Source organism: Argiope bruennichi, chromosome 7, assembly GCF_947563725.1.
Source record: "Argiope bruennichi chromosome 7, qqArgBrue1.1, whole genome shotgun sequence".
Classification (NCBI taxonomy): Eukaryota; Metazoa; Arthropoda; class Arachnida; order Araneae; family Araneidae; genus Argiope; species Argiope bruennichi.
Genome location: NC_079157.1, coordinates 98,314,592 through 98,330,039, shown reverse-complemented (window position 1 = coordinate 98,330,039; position 15,448 = coordinate 98,314,592).

Below are 15,448 nucleotides of genomic sequence, written 5' to 3'. Positions count from 1 at the left end.
GGCTTCGGTCACTGTAACATCCGGACGATTTTTCTGATGAGCATATAAATTGGTCTGTTCCACAAGAAGTGACAAAACATCTGAATCAAAAAAAAAAAAAAGAAAGAAAGAAAGGAGATATCTGCACAAGTTTTATCTTCTATAATTTCTTTGATACGATCAATTGAAGCTTTTTCCTCTTTTGGTTGAGACGTATCAATTGGTTCCTTTCTTGTCCATCGTAATTCTTCGTTTTTTTTTTGTTTTTTTAGCAGAACTTTTGGCAGGGTCTAACTTTTTTTTTACATGAACTTCAACTTCCCCTGCAGTATCTCTAGGTAAAATTTCATTATCATTGTTTAAAACATTTTCATTACCTTTTTCTTCATCACTAGCATCTGCTGTTTCTGGAGGTACGACAACAATATCGGTCTCATCTGCATCTTCGTCATCGTAATTTTTGTTCGAAAATTTCTTCCAAAGCTTCTTCTAACGTAAGATATCTTGTTCTACGCATTTTAAACCACAGAGGATAAAGTTGCTACCAATAAGACGCACAGTACTGAAATGAAATTTTTCAAAAAAAAAAAAAATAAGTCTACCCCCTTTCCGCTGACGTTGCGATAACGCAACACCTGTTTTTACGTTCCCCTCCTCCATCACAGAAACACCTGCATTGTGGAATGTACTAATAAAGAGTGACCTTGGCTAATGTACTTCACAACCAAACCCTAATTGGTTTTTAACTTTTATTTTTTCTAAGAAAAAATGAGTTTGGAAATTTGAACAAAAAAAAAATGCTTAAAGTAAAACATCGATTATTAGGTGTAAAATAATTTATTTAAGGCAATTATTTCACGGATTTGTCAGTAGTGCTATTCTTTAACACAAAACTGTAATTTATTCAAAAATTTGTTTCATCGTTATTTTTTTATATTTATTTATATTGACCGTTGCGTCAACGCAACACCAGCGGTTAATGGGTTAACATAGTATTTGTAGTTATATTAAATAAGCATCTGTTCGTTGCATCCATTTTCAGTTAGGTTTGTAAAAGAATTTATTCTTGTTACATTTATTCAGACTAAATTAATGATTAATTTATTAAAAATAAAAAAGTTAGTGATACTTAGTATTCTAAATTCACCATTAATCTTTTAATAAGTAATAATTTCTAAATCTCGCCATTTTGGCCTTCAATTTTACTTAAATGTGTACATCCGCCGATAGAGGATACTTTGATTGACTCGGCCGGCCAGCCAATCAAAATGCCCTCAGATTCTTCGAAGGCATTTGATCATTGTGCTTGATCACCATATTTATCTATGTTCCTTCGCAGAAAATGATACTCGCGCATGATTAGCATGAATCAAAATTTCTAAAAATCTTCTCGAGTATAATAAAATATTAGTTGAGGAAAAAAGTGAATGGATGCGATGAATGTTGAATAATTTAGGTTAGATTGCTTTCTTTTATTAATACGAGTAAATTAAGTTTTATCAGCTTTTCAGTTCTTAATTTTTATTCTATGATATTTAATAAAATATTAAATTCTCACTTATTCTAAATTGAATTATGTATTGGAAAAATCTTAGAATGAATGTTCAAATTATGTACTATCCTTAAATAATAATTTATATAAATGTGTTGTTTCTTTAATTACATTTTAATAATCAATGCTTGTATTAAATTTTCCATTTCAAGTATATCAATTCTATGTTAACTGAGTACTTTTATTTTCAAAATTGTTTGAATTCCTGTTTAGCTCATTGCATAAGACAGCAGTTTGATACCTGTTTAATTTAATTTGATATCTGTACTGAATTCTTAATTCAATGCGTTTATGTTCTACTTTTTATGTTGTAATAATTTTGTAAACGATCAATTTTTGTATATTAAACTTGCAAATAAAGTTTGTATAATTAGAATTCATTTTGTATTTAATTATCAAATATTCTTGTTTCCTTTCGAGTAATTGTTTTGACAAAAGTATTAAATTTCCTGAAAGCCACTCCTATAACAAATCCGTACACTGAATACAAGACGTACATACATCCAAGTCCTTTGAAGAATATTGAGTTGATTTTAAATTAAAAGTAGAAAAGCACAAGATGAATTAATAGATTTGTTTCTATCCTTTACCTTAAATGATTTTATTATTTCCAAACGTAATTGGAATTCATTCGCTAGTTTAATGAAAGAGTACAGATAAAAGAAATATGCCATGCTCTAGAAATGCATTAGTAGAATTTGACGAATTGGAACTTTTGTCTGCTTTTTAACAACGTGTTCATAGAAATTTCATTGTTTAAGTCGTATTCATCTGCTTTCGAATTTAAAACTAAAGACTATTGGTATGTTCGTTCCTGATAGTCAATAGGTAAATTTAAGATCTTTATCTTGGTGGAGAATGCATTTTTAGAAACTTTGAACTGGTTAGATGTGAATTTTAAAGTTGGTTTTGAAGTTTCGTTGTTATTTTTCATATTAAAATTTACCTGAAAATGAATTAAAATGTTCTTTTATTACTTTCTTAAAATCGGTTATTAAATATTACATATATATACTATCTCATTTAAATATTATTTTTAATTTGATATCCTGATTTCTACTCTTTTCCGATTTGTAAATTGTGACAGATAGCTATTTTTATTGTAGTGAAAATTCTTTCTTTTTGTCAGTTACAGAATTGTAATATTTTATATTATAAATATCTTCTGGTCTTCGTTTCTAGATTAAATGACTAACTATTAAAAGAAGATCCTAAGAGTGTAAAATTTCACATAAATGAAAATTGCATTATTATAAACTGAAATATTTTATCAAAGTATTAACAGAAAAATAATTTCATTAAATCTGGAAGTCAAAACAAAAATCGTAAATGTATGAGGTATAGGTAGAAGATCTTTCAATGAATTGAAATCGTATTTCTATTTATAATTAATCTAAATTTTATTAAAAAATATTTGCAATTTTGGAGGAAAAAATACCATTAAAGGTCTCACCGGGAATAGAACAGCTTTCTCCAAATGTACTATTCTAAACAGCCATAAAATATCATAGGTGGAAAATAATTCGGCTTTACATTTATACGAATGGAAGGGAGAATACACACACGGAGACATTATAGTAAATTAATGAAAAAGAACACTGAAGAAGGTTAGGAATAATTCTCAATAAAGAAGCATCCATGACGCAAAGGTCTAGTATCTGACGCATATGCGACTTGGACAGCTTACATAATGACAGATTTTATTTTAGGAGACAAGGAAAATAGGAGGTTCATTTCTAATAGTATTAAAATTCTATTTTGTATGCAGAATATACACTTAAGAGCAAGAGGAAATATTTTAATTCGCGAAAAAAATGATTCCATTCTAAAAATAAATGTTTTAATAATAATTTCTTAAGATATTTTCTTGTTTTGTTTTAAAAATATGGACAAAAAAGTAATACCATAAAAATGTGAGATACCGAAGGGGATGTTTTAGATAATTTGGAATTTTAATTGCATTCATAATATATTTGACACTGCGTTTTGCAAGTCTTCAGTTCAAATCTCGAAATCAAGGAATGTTTTTATATATTTATCTTTTCTTCTTCTTTTTTTAAAATTTATTTTAGATATTTTTCTCCATTTTCCCACACTTACTACGAATTATTCCAATTCATATACCTCAGAAATAAAATTTAATTTCTAAATATTTCTATATTTAATCGAAATTTTAAGAGTGAAGTTCACGAAAATACACAGGATTCATACCTATACAAAGCATTGTGTTTTTAGACGAGATTGACACCATCTTAAAAATTAAATTGGCTAATCACAATTAGAATCTTAAATCGTTCAGAAGCTCTCGGGATGGGAGGCTTGGTGGCTAGATCAGCAAGGTGCGTCACTTCGCTTTATATGCCTGCAGTTCGAGTGTCAAATTATGAAAAGTTTATATATATATATATATATATATATTCTTATTTTTAAAAAATCTAATTTAGCTATTTATCTAAATTATACCCACAGCTAATATCAATTATTCCAAATTATATACTTCAAAAAGAAAATCTAATTTCAAAATATTTCTATATTTAATCGAAATTTTAAGAGTCAAGTTCACGTACATGCGAGGATTCACTCCTATACCAAACATTGTGCTTTTAGACCGGATTGACACCGTCTCAAAACTTTTTGTGGATAATCATAATGGGAGTCTTAGACCATTTAGACGCTCTTCGGGTACGAAGCTTCGTGGCCAGATTGGCAGAACGAGCCACTTAGTTTATCTGGTCTTCAATTCAAGTCTCCAAAATGAAATCTTTTTTTAATATATAAATTTTTTTAATTTTTTCAAATTTCTTTTAGATATTTTTATCCACTTTCCTCACACCTACTATGAACTTTTCAAAATGTTATACTTCTAAAATAAAATTTAATGTCAGAATATTTCTATATGCAAGAGAAATTTAGGAGTTAATTTCACGTACATCCGCAAAATTAATTCATATTCAAAGCATTGTTCTTTTAGACCAGACACCTTTAGATTGACACCGTATTAATCTTTTAGTGGATAATCATAATGAGAGTCTTAGACCATTCAGACGCTCCGCGGGTACGAAGCTTCGTGGCCAGAGTGGCTGAACGAGCCAATTAACTTTGCTGATCTTCTGTTCGAGTCTGAAAAGTGAGAATTTTTTAAATATATTTTTCTTTTCTTTTTTGTCTTTTCTTTTTTTTTTAAGTATACATTATTCCAACACTTACTAAAAACTATTCCAAATCTAATACCTCTAAAACAAAATTTAATGCTAAAATATTTCTATATTCAAGACAAATTTTAGGAGTCAATTTCCCGCACATCCGCAGAATTCATTCCTATTTTAGCATTGTGCTTTTAGACCAGATTGACACTGTGTTAAAACTTTTAGTGGATAATCATAATGGGAGTCTTAGACCATTCAGACGCTCCAAGAGTACGAAGCTTCGTGGTCAGATCGGCTGATCGAGTCACTTAGTTTAGTTGATCTTCAGTTCGGGTCCGAAAATGATAATTTTTTAAATATATTTTTCTTTTCTTTTTTAAAAATTTATTTAAAATTTATGAACTATTCCAAATCGTATACTTCTAAAATAAAATTTAATTTCAAAATATTTCTCTATTAAAGAAGTGAAGTTCGATCACATGCGCAGAATTCATTCGTATACAAAGAGTTGTGCTTTTATACCAGATTGACACCGTCTCAAAACTTTTTGTGGATAATCATAATGAGAGTTTTAGACCATTCAGACGCTCTCTGGGTACGAAGCTTCGTTGCCTAGTCGGCAGAACAAGCCGCTTAGTTTTCCATGTCTTCAGTTCGATTCTCGAAAATTTGAATTTTTTTAATATTTTTTTTCTTTTCTTTTTTTAAAATTTAATTTAGGTATTTTTATCCATTATTCCCACACTTACTATAAGCTATTCCAAATCTTATAATTCTAAAAGAAAATGTTTTGTCAAAATATTTCTATATTCAAGAGAAATTTGTGCAATGAAGTTCACTCACACGCGCAGAATTCATTCCTATTCAAAGCATTGTGCTTTTAGACCAGATTGACACCGTGTTAACACTTTTAGTGGATAATCCTAATGAGAGTCTTAGACCATTCAGACTCTTCCCTGGTACGAAGCTTTAAGGCTAGACTGGCAGAACGAGCCACTTAGTTTTGCTGGGCTTCAGTTCCAGTCTCGAAAATGAGAACTTTTTTAATATATTTTTCTTTTCTTTTTTTTTAAATTTATTTTAGGTATTTTTATCTATTATTCCCACACTTACAATGAACTATTCCAAAACTTATACTTCTAAAATAAAAATTAATGTCAAAATATTTTTATATTCAAGAGAAATTTTAGGAGTCATGTTCACGCACATGCGCAGAATTCATTCCTATTCAAAGCATTGTGATGTTAGACCAGACTGACACCATGTGAAAACTTTTAGTGGATGATCATAATGAGGTCTTAGACCATTCAGACGCTCTCCGGGTACGAAGCTTCGTTTTCAGACCGGCAGAACGAGTCAGTTAAGGTGGTCTTCAGTTCGAGTCTCGAAAATGAGAACTTTTTTAATATATTTTTCTTTAAAAAAAAAAAAAAAATTAATTTATTATTTCCACACTTACTATGAACTATTCCAGATGTTATAGTTCTAAAATAAAATTTAATGTCAAAATATTTCTATACTCAAGATAAATTTTAGGAGTCAATTTCACGCACATCCGTTGAATTCATTCCTCTTCAAAGCATTGTGCTTTTAGACCAGATTGACACCGTCTTAAATCTTTTAGTGGCTAATCAGAATAGAGTCTTAGACCATTCAGACGCTCCCCGGGTACGAAGTTTCGTGGCCAGAGAGGCAGAATGAGCCACTTAGTTTGATGGTCTTCAGTTCGATTCTCGAAATTTAGAATTTTTTAAATATATATATTAATATATTTTATGTATTTTTATCAATTATTCCCACACTTACTATAAACTATTCCAATTCTTGTAATTCTAAAATAAAATTTAATGTCAAAATATTTCTATACTCAAGAGAAACTTTAGGAGTCAAGTTCACGCACATGCGATGAATTCATTCCTATTCAAAGCATTGTGCTTTTAGACCAGATTGACACTGTCTTAAAACTTTTATTGGATAGTCATAATGAGAATCTCGGATCATTTAGACGCTTTCGGAATAGGAGGCTATTTGGCTAGATCAATCGCCGATCAGATTTGTTACAATCGCTGTTTCTACCCAATTTCAATGAAATTTGGTACGTCCGCTTTCCAAGAAGAAGATTACTTTCAATTTTGAATCAATTACCAACAATTTTGCAAGACCAATCAGTGCTTTGAGTAATTATAAACTTTTCAAAGTATTGACTGTTTTTAGATATATAATCCAAAAAAAAAATCTCGTAAAAATAACTCTGCACTATTTTGAAACTGCTATATTACAGTAAATTTCTTCCTTGAATCGTGAAGCTTTTACGGCCGAAGTTTATTAAAGTTTTTTACAAGAAAATTAAGATCTTACTAAACGAAGTACAACCACACCATACAACGTTAAAGTTAATCTGACCAACTGCACTGCCCACTTGCATGCGTTTCGAATAATTTCCTAAGCGATTGTCCGAGTATTCCTTGCTATTGTTTTAATATACCGTTTTTATCTCTGCACAACTCGACCCCACTTAATTAAAACGTCTTTTTAAATTCAGTTTGTTGGAAAAAAAATGGGTTTTTATTGTTACGATGAAATCAAAATTTCGTTTTTCCATCCAAACCCTTCCATTGCGACTTTTGCCGATTGTGAGGGTTTCAAAAATTGCTTTCTTCCACTATTCACTCCAAAAGAGGATTTGCTTTTTAACTCGTGCACGCAGCGATTTGCAGTAAACTGGTTCTACTGAATTATTTGTCTGATCAAACAACGTTAAATTTAAAATAAATGCACCCCCTGTTAATAGCATTTAGAAAGGACAATATTCTATTAAAAGGTCGCTAAATGGGCTAGTATAATATTTAATTGAATTTTACTGGATATTATACGTTTAAAAAACTACAAATACGGCTAAAAAAGAATTTTGCATTTTTACTTTCGCATATACGAAACATGAAGTACTGTAATCGTTAAAAAAATTCGAACTTGAGATTGCGAGGAATCCGAACGTTTTCGAATATCCCTAGTTCGAGGAACATGTTTTTGAAGGTGTTTTTCTCTGTGGTAAAGAACTCAAATAAGAGTAGAGCTAAACAGGTGAAATTTGGTATTCTTTACATCAAACTTCAAATTTTGAATAAAATCCGCCCAAAAGAAGTCTGTATATCTGGTTATTTGAATGTATTTTAACACGACCGAAAGTGAAGAGATCTAGATGAATGAAATTCGATACACAGTTTTAGACATCCATAGTACAGACATCGTAATTTTGTGCCAATTCCAACAAAGGGTTGACCACCTATCAGTCTGTATTTTCAAAAATGCGTAAACCTGGTAACCCAAAAGCACAGTGAAATACATAAAATTTGTTAGATTTTGTGGCTACAATTGCAGTTCAGTGTCAAATATTGATTTCAATCGATCGGTGAAAACGCTTCTAAAATATAAATTCGATTTTCGGATCATTTAAGTGCGTGCCAAAGATTCATAGCCAAAAAACTGTCTAATGATGACATGATAGATTCAGTAAAAATGGTAAATTCACGCTAAAGATTAAAATTTTGTACGCCAATATCATGGAAAGCGTCCTCTGGGCCAATACATTTATTAGAGAGTTTTGCGGAGACCACCGGTTTGTCCATTTTCAAACAATTTCATAAGTATAATTAGTAGAAATATATAAAGGAAGAAAGTATGCTATTGATCTGATAAATTAGAAAAAAGGAAGATTGTGGACGAAATTCATAATCATATTAAATTTTATTCGAATAGCAAATTTTTAAAACTGTCTAAGAGACGGGAAAATTTTCCTAATCCATCATTTCATGCAGTCCCGAAAATTTGCGATAATGAATTTTTAAAATTCCTAATAATATCTAAAGATATATTATTATGAATATATTTAACTTAAATAATTATTTTCTACTTTTTACTGGTATATGCGATTTTAAACTAACGCCTAGGCATGGAGCCATCTTTCGATTCCGTAAGTGCTGAATCGATTGCAAACTTTGTACCGAACAAGCAAGAAAGCATATTAATATTGGATTGCCACCCAGTTCTGATTTATGTTTAAAGTCTCAAGCTTATCAGGAAGTTAGTCTCCGAGGCGTGGTGACTAAAAAATATGTTATTCGAGTTGTCTATTTGGAAACAATTGAAAATGCTTTGGGCATGGTTCATGAAATTTGGTAATAAACATCTGTGGAACCTAGGGGCTTCCCTCTTAAATTGAATACTATTTAGTTTTAAGCTGTGTTACTGAATTCCATGAGTGGCAAAACTAATTGCTGTTTCGCCTGTCAATTTGAAATTTTATAGAAGAAAATTGTACGTCATAAGCGAAAAAAGCTTAGATAAACTGAAAATACTTGCGATTTACTAATAATTTTGCGTATTGCAGTTTCAAGAGTTATATGATAAACATTTTACCTGATACTGTTAACTTTATAAAATTCATATGTATGTATTAACTTTCGATTCAATACCGATTAAAACCTTACATTCAGGGAGTAACCCTAGATACAATGAGATCTTGTACCAAGGGCCATTTGTGGGATTTCCTAAATATTTTAGAGAATTTATTTTCTGTTAAGTTGATTCCAAGTTAAGTAACAGTATAACCATGTGTATGTGCCCGTTTTACAATTTCAAATCGGTCAATAATTCATCCAAATGTTGTTGTTGTTTGGTTTGCTGGCTATACTGCGCAATTCATCCGGAGGAAGTCTGTCTATCCGATAAAAGCTAACACGATTATTGCAATATAAAGAGAGTAATATCTGCAAAATTTTTTAAATGCTTATCATGCAAATTGTAAAAATGCATCAAATTTGGAATTAAGAGGTAATAATCTGCCGGTCAGTACTTTCACATGAATATAAGCTCTATTCCCAAAAATGCAACGACTTGAATATGCGAGAGTTAGTATGGGTTTTTGTAACCAACTTAGAGACTGTCATTTTACTTCAAATTTTTATTTCAATCGAGCGGGGAAAAAAACCCAAAATAGAAATTAGATATTCTGACGATTATATAATAACAGCAACTCGGCTATTAGGCTCTTGTGTATTTTTTTGTTCAGTAATGGCATGACATTATTACATTTTGTAGAATATGTCAGAAACTTTCTCAGATACTCTTATACACTGCATTAATTATATACCCCAAAATATTTTGGTTTAGTTAGATTTTTAAAGCGTTCAAAATGTACTTCTGAATAACTAATAATTGAAGTTCTATAAATATCGGAATATAATTTAGCACCCAGGAGAAAAAGCATTCCATTAGATAAATCGCACAACGGTGAATTTAAGTATTCGCAAGATTTGATCCATTCAACAAACATCATGATCTTTGCGTTTTTATTTTTATCATAGATTGCTACATAAATTAATTTTTTATTTTGGTTAGATTCGCCTTTTAGAAACTAAATTTATTATTTGTCTCTGTTTTGCAATTTCATTAAATGGTGCCCCAGACTGAAGCTATCAAGAAAAGACATTTTAATGTTTAATGTATTCAGGAATGATTTGTGTCCCGAAACATTAAGCTAAGAGGACATCCACGATTTATATAGGTGGCCCTAGTTTAGATTCGTATTTAAAAGAGTTTTTTAAGTTTTGTAAATTGAGATTCGCTGTTCACAATAACTACAAAAAAATAACTAATTCAATTTTAAAATAAGCAAAGTTCTTATGTGAAAACTGGGCAGTCAATTTCATTACACGAATGTTTCCTATTCGTTGTTCTTCAAAGGAAAAATAAGCCGAAATTATATCTAAGAAATATCGCCAAGTTTCTGGCTAAGTTTTTGTATGATCTGAATTTTCTCAGAAAACGACACTGAGTAATTCAATGTTGCACATTGCAATGATTCATTGAAGGAAGACACATTTTAATTTCCTTAAAATCATCGAATACGAAAAATAAATGCTAAACAGCAATTTTAACGATTTCAGCTGAGGGGTTTTATTCATTTAGCAGTTCGATTAGAGACAGTACACAATACGCTAATCGCTTTTGATGAACTGATTAATTCGGCTGAAAATGAAATTAAACATTATTCTAATGATTGATGATGTCGTCGCCGCATTACCACGGAAAGAGGTTGAAGTAGCTTCTGAGGGTAAAGACCCTGAGCACCCAAGGGCAGAAGTCTGACTTCTAGCTCATATGAAGATGAAACTCACACATTCACACACCTCAGAGATAGAACACAGATAAAGAACAACCATGCCTGAACCGGGATTCGAACGCGGGAAGCCTAGATCACGGGGAAGATGAACTACCCCTATTCAAGGGCGCCGGCTATTCTGATGATTTATTTTGGATTAATTGCTCAATAATTTTATGAAAGTGTAAAATGCTTTTGCATTACTATGACTTATATACTACCATTATAACCATACGCTATGTATTTATGCTTAAGATTTAAATTCTTAGAAAGAAACAGATGGCAACCTACTCAATTATACCTCTTTAAACTGCTCGATATTATTTATTTACAAATTTTTTCGCTAATAAACTTATGTTTTAAATCGACCTGTTTTGTGTCTCTAGGAAGCTACCTACTCGAAAATACACCACTGGAGTTGGTTACAGGCCTATAAATGTGCAGATGGGGAGGGGATATTGAAATACTAGTTTCTCGTATTTAAATAATAAAAAATAATAAAGTTAATATTTTCATTTTTTTTTACATTTAAAAAATAGTAAAAGTTTAAAAAAAACTTTAAGATAGTTCGATTAGGCCGAGGAATTTTTAAAAAAACGCTTGTTTGACGGAAATATTCAATTTTTGAAATAATTCACCGAAATTCAATTTCATGTAAAAGTAATGCGCAGATCAGAAATATTCAATTTATTTTTTGAAAAAATCAGATTTTGTTGAAAGTGGACAAAGAAACCGAGTAGAGGCGCGTAAACCCGAAGTTGAATTTTTTTTTTTTTGCACTTATTCTGACAGAAAAATATCATTCGAAAACAAATGCTTGAGCGATTTTCTAAAGAAAATCTTCGAAAATTAAATTTGAACATTTTGTCTAAATTATTAAGGTGAATTTATTTTACGGCAATTTCTATTTAAAATTTTCCGAGAATCAATGACCAATGATAAAACTTTTATAATGCCAAATGAACTTGTCCTTTGAAAATATCTATAGACATTTTTGACCACATAAAATTCTTAAAAAATCAAATATTGATTGCAAACTTCATCAATTATTACTTAGAAATAATGTTATAAAATATCTTCAGAATTGAGATTACATTTCTAATCAAAAACGATTCTTTAAACTTATTAGATATAGTTAGCTTGATTCGGTTAATTAAAACATTTCATTTTGAGGCGAGGTACAGAAAGAAATCTAGGCCTTTTTTTTCCATTGAAAATTTTGATTACAACATAATAAAATCGACCTATTTGCATTCAAAAATCGATTAATATGTCAAGTACATTTGATAAAGTCTTACGAAATATTGACTAAAATCTCACATAAATTGAATGAATAAATATTTTTCAATTTTCCACTTGAAACTTTGAATGCTCGAAGCTCATTTTTATGCATTATTTTAAAACATACACATTTTTAATATTTATTATTATTCCTCTCAAAAGTGATGTGTTATTTATAAGTATAAACCCAGTGGCTCAACCAACAAATTCGGGTGCAAACTAATTAAATCGATAAAATAGATACAATGAGCGTCACCCCCCCCACACACACACATTGTGATGCTATTCAGAAATTAATACAGTTCAATTAGATTATTCATTAAATCATTTTAATTGCATGCAAATCATCACTGCGCTGTAATTTAGATTAGATGCGTCTGCAACTGATAAGGCCACAATGTTTTCTTATGATTGAAAACAGCTGAATTTTGTTTTCAACTATTATTAAGATTTTAAGCTTCACTCATATATCCATGAATAAATCTAGCCTAACAATTTTTTTGTAATGGCTGTAATTAATAAATTTATTAATACACACATATGTTTTATATCATTCTTTCATCTTTATCATTCTTTCATCATTGAGTCCCATATGTTTTATATCATTCTTTGTAACTTTGTTTAAATAAGTGGCATAGAACATCGGTATTTTGCAAGTTAACGGTGCGGTTATTTTTATCTGTGGGAAGACGATAGTGCAATGCAAATATAATAATTATTTTAAATTTTTATAAAATAATTTATTTACTAGTTAACTTTGTTTTGCTTAATGTATGCATTGTTAATAAATAGAAAAATGCTATAAATGACTCGTTTTATAATTTATATAATAATGCACTTCTTTCTAGATGACGCTTTTATGCTCCGTTAAACCGGCATCCAACAAATAAGGCTGAAAAAAATGTCTATCGGGTAATAATCTCGTGCATATCGAATGATTTTAAATAGATTCCAAATTCAGATAGTTAAAATTAAATGGATACTCGAATTGAATTGCTGCAAATTATTTCCGTCCTCGTTGAATTTGCTCGGCAACTTTATTAACAAACTTTATTTTATCTTTTAGTAGCCTCCCCTCAACTAATACAAAATACTGAGATAATAATACAACGAGGGCCATAACAGAGGTATCATTAGTCCTTTATTTTAACCCTTTGAACTATAATAATAAGATACACGCTATGTATGCGAGGATTTAAACCCAAAAATATAGGTTTGCTGTCATTCATAGATTTTAAATTAAGCAATTTTGCTATCTTTCGACATTTATAAAAATCTTTTTCAAATATAATTTTACAAACGATACATCTTTCAAAATGGCGAAACGCATTCGACCTAGGAATACAAAGGGCGTAGTTTCAAACTATAAACGCCGATTTAACTTGGATTTTTTTTCCTATGGTAAATTTGAAATTTGATGTGAACTTTAACTATGAATTATAAATTTTAGGGACATCAAACGATTCTTTGGTGCTCATTTCATCTTCCTAACTAAAGCCCTACTTATTAGAATAAAATGCATGTAGAGGAATTAGCCCTATTATAATTCCGAATACGCAGTCAAAATTCAATTGCTCGCATTTAAGATTTCAAGTTCATTTTTGAAACATTCTCATTTTCTAATCAATATTAGATACAGACTGTCTGTTTATATTAAAAGTGGGGACAAACCGATTGTTAACACAGTTTCACGGCTGAAGTCAAGATCGAAAAGAAAATCACTATCTTATAATTAAAGATCGGAACAGAGTCATCGGACCTTATTTTTACTTTTCTTGATATGCGATTCATGAAAATTTTGAAGAATTTTCCCGATTTCATCCTCCCCTACTTCAAATAACAGTTTTGGAAAAAAATGTTAATGACAAGGTTGACCGAAAAATGGTTCGAGCAATACGAACGAAATTTGGTTTAAGGTTTTTATACCAAACTAAGGTTTATATATATATATTCCTCGAGCGAATTTTATTCACGGGAAATCTCTCTACGGATGTGCCGTTCGAATATACTTTTTACGAGTTAGATGAATAAATTTCTGTTCGCAGATTTAACATTTATAGTGTAGACACCTACCAGCTCCAACAATAGTAGATTGACTCTTGGGTCGATCTATATTTTGAGATACGTGCAAATACGATAATGAAAAAACGCAATAGCTGAAATAATCAAATGTTGCATGAGATTTTTTTAACTACAAATGTAGCTGTGTCAAGTTTTGTTTCCGTTGGTTCGAAATAACGCGCATACTATTAACCGAATGTCAGAGATGAATTTCAGAAAAACCAGCCAAGCATCACACCATATATTCAGTAAAAATGCTAAATTCTCGGCAATAGTTAATATTTCATAATTATTGTAAGTCAGTGTCATGCAATACGTTCTCTGCGTTACCCACGACCCACAGTTAGAGAAATACTGGATGAATTAAAATCCAATGAGAGATTACATTATTATTTTTATAAAAGATTTTAATGGAATTAAGTAGACGAGAAAAGTTATTAAGAAAAGTTTCAGATCTTATACATCTTCTACGTAATTAAAATAAAATATTTAGGTTCGGATTAAATAATTTTAAAATACAATTGATAGTTGCACATTATAAGTTATTTTAAACCAGCATGCCTTACATAGTTGAAGGTGAATAAATGGCTATTATTCTTACGTAAATTTAGATTTAACCCTAATGAGTGATGTGGTATTTTCAAAACTGCTAATTTTAATGTGCGAAATTTGATTCAAAACTAAATAGCAAATGTTTTTCTAAATTTCCTTTTACACTTTTAACTTTTCCTTTTAAAAAGAATTTTACTTTAAAGGAGGAGTAATAGATTTCAATGTAAATTTTTGGATATAAATATTTTACTATTAACACCTAATATGATATCCAAGTTTCTCTGTGGTGTAATGTAAATGAAAGAACACAAACAACGCGCACCTACTGACCCCACATGAGTCGCATACCAGCTCATAAAACAGCGTCTGGATGCGAGAGATGCGAGTTCATGAAAGACTTTGATGGCTAAACGCCTTCCCGCCCCTTCCTTTTCTTCGGGAGGAAGATGAAATATATATATATATATTTCTTTCATATAAGTTAAAGAAAAATAAAAATTCCATTCAAACAGCAAAAATTGAATAAAATGTAAGCACTTTTAAAAGATTTGATAATGTCTAAAGTTTTTGTCAATTGCAAATCCAAATTGTTTAGTTCATGCAGAGATCATATACGAGTTCTCTTTGCAAAAGTCATGCCTAAGAGGGAATGGAATCGGTAGAGTTCTCCAATAATGTTCAAGGAAGATGGGCAAGCACTGCAGTCTCTCTTTTCCC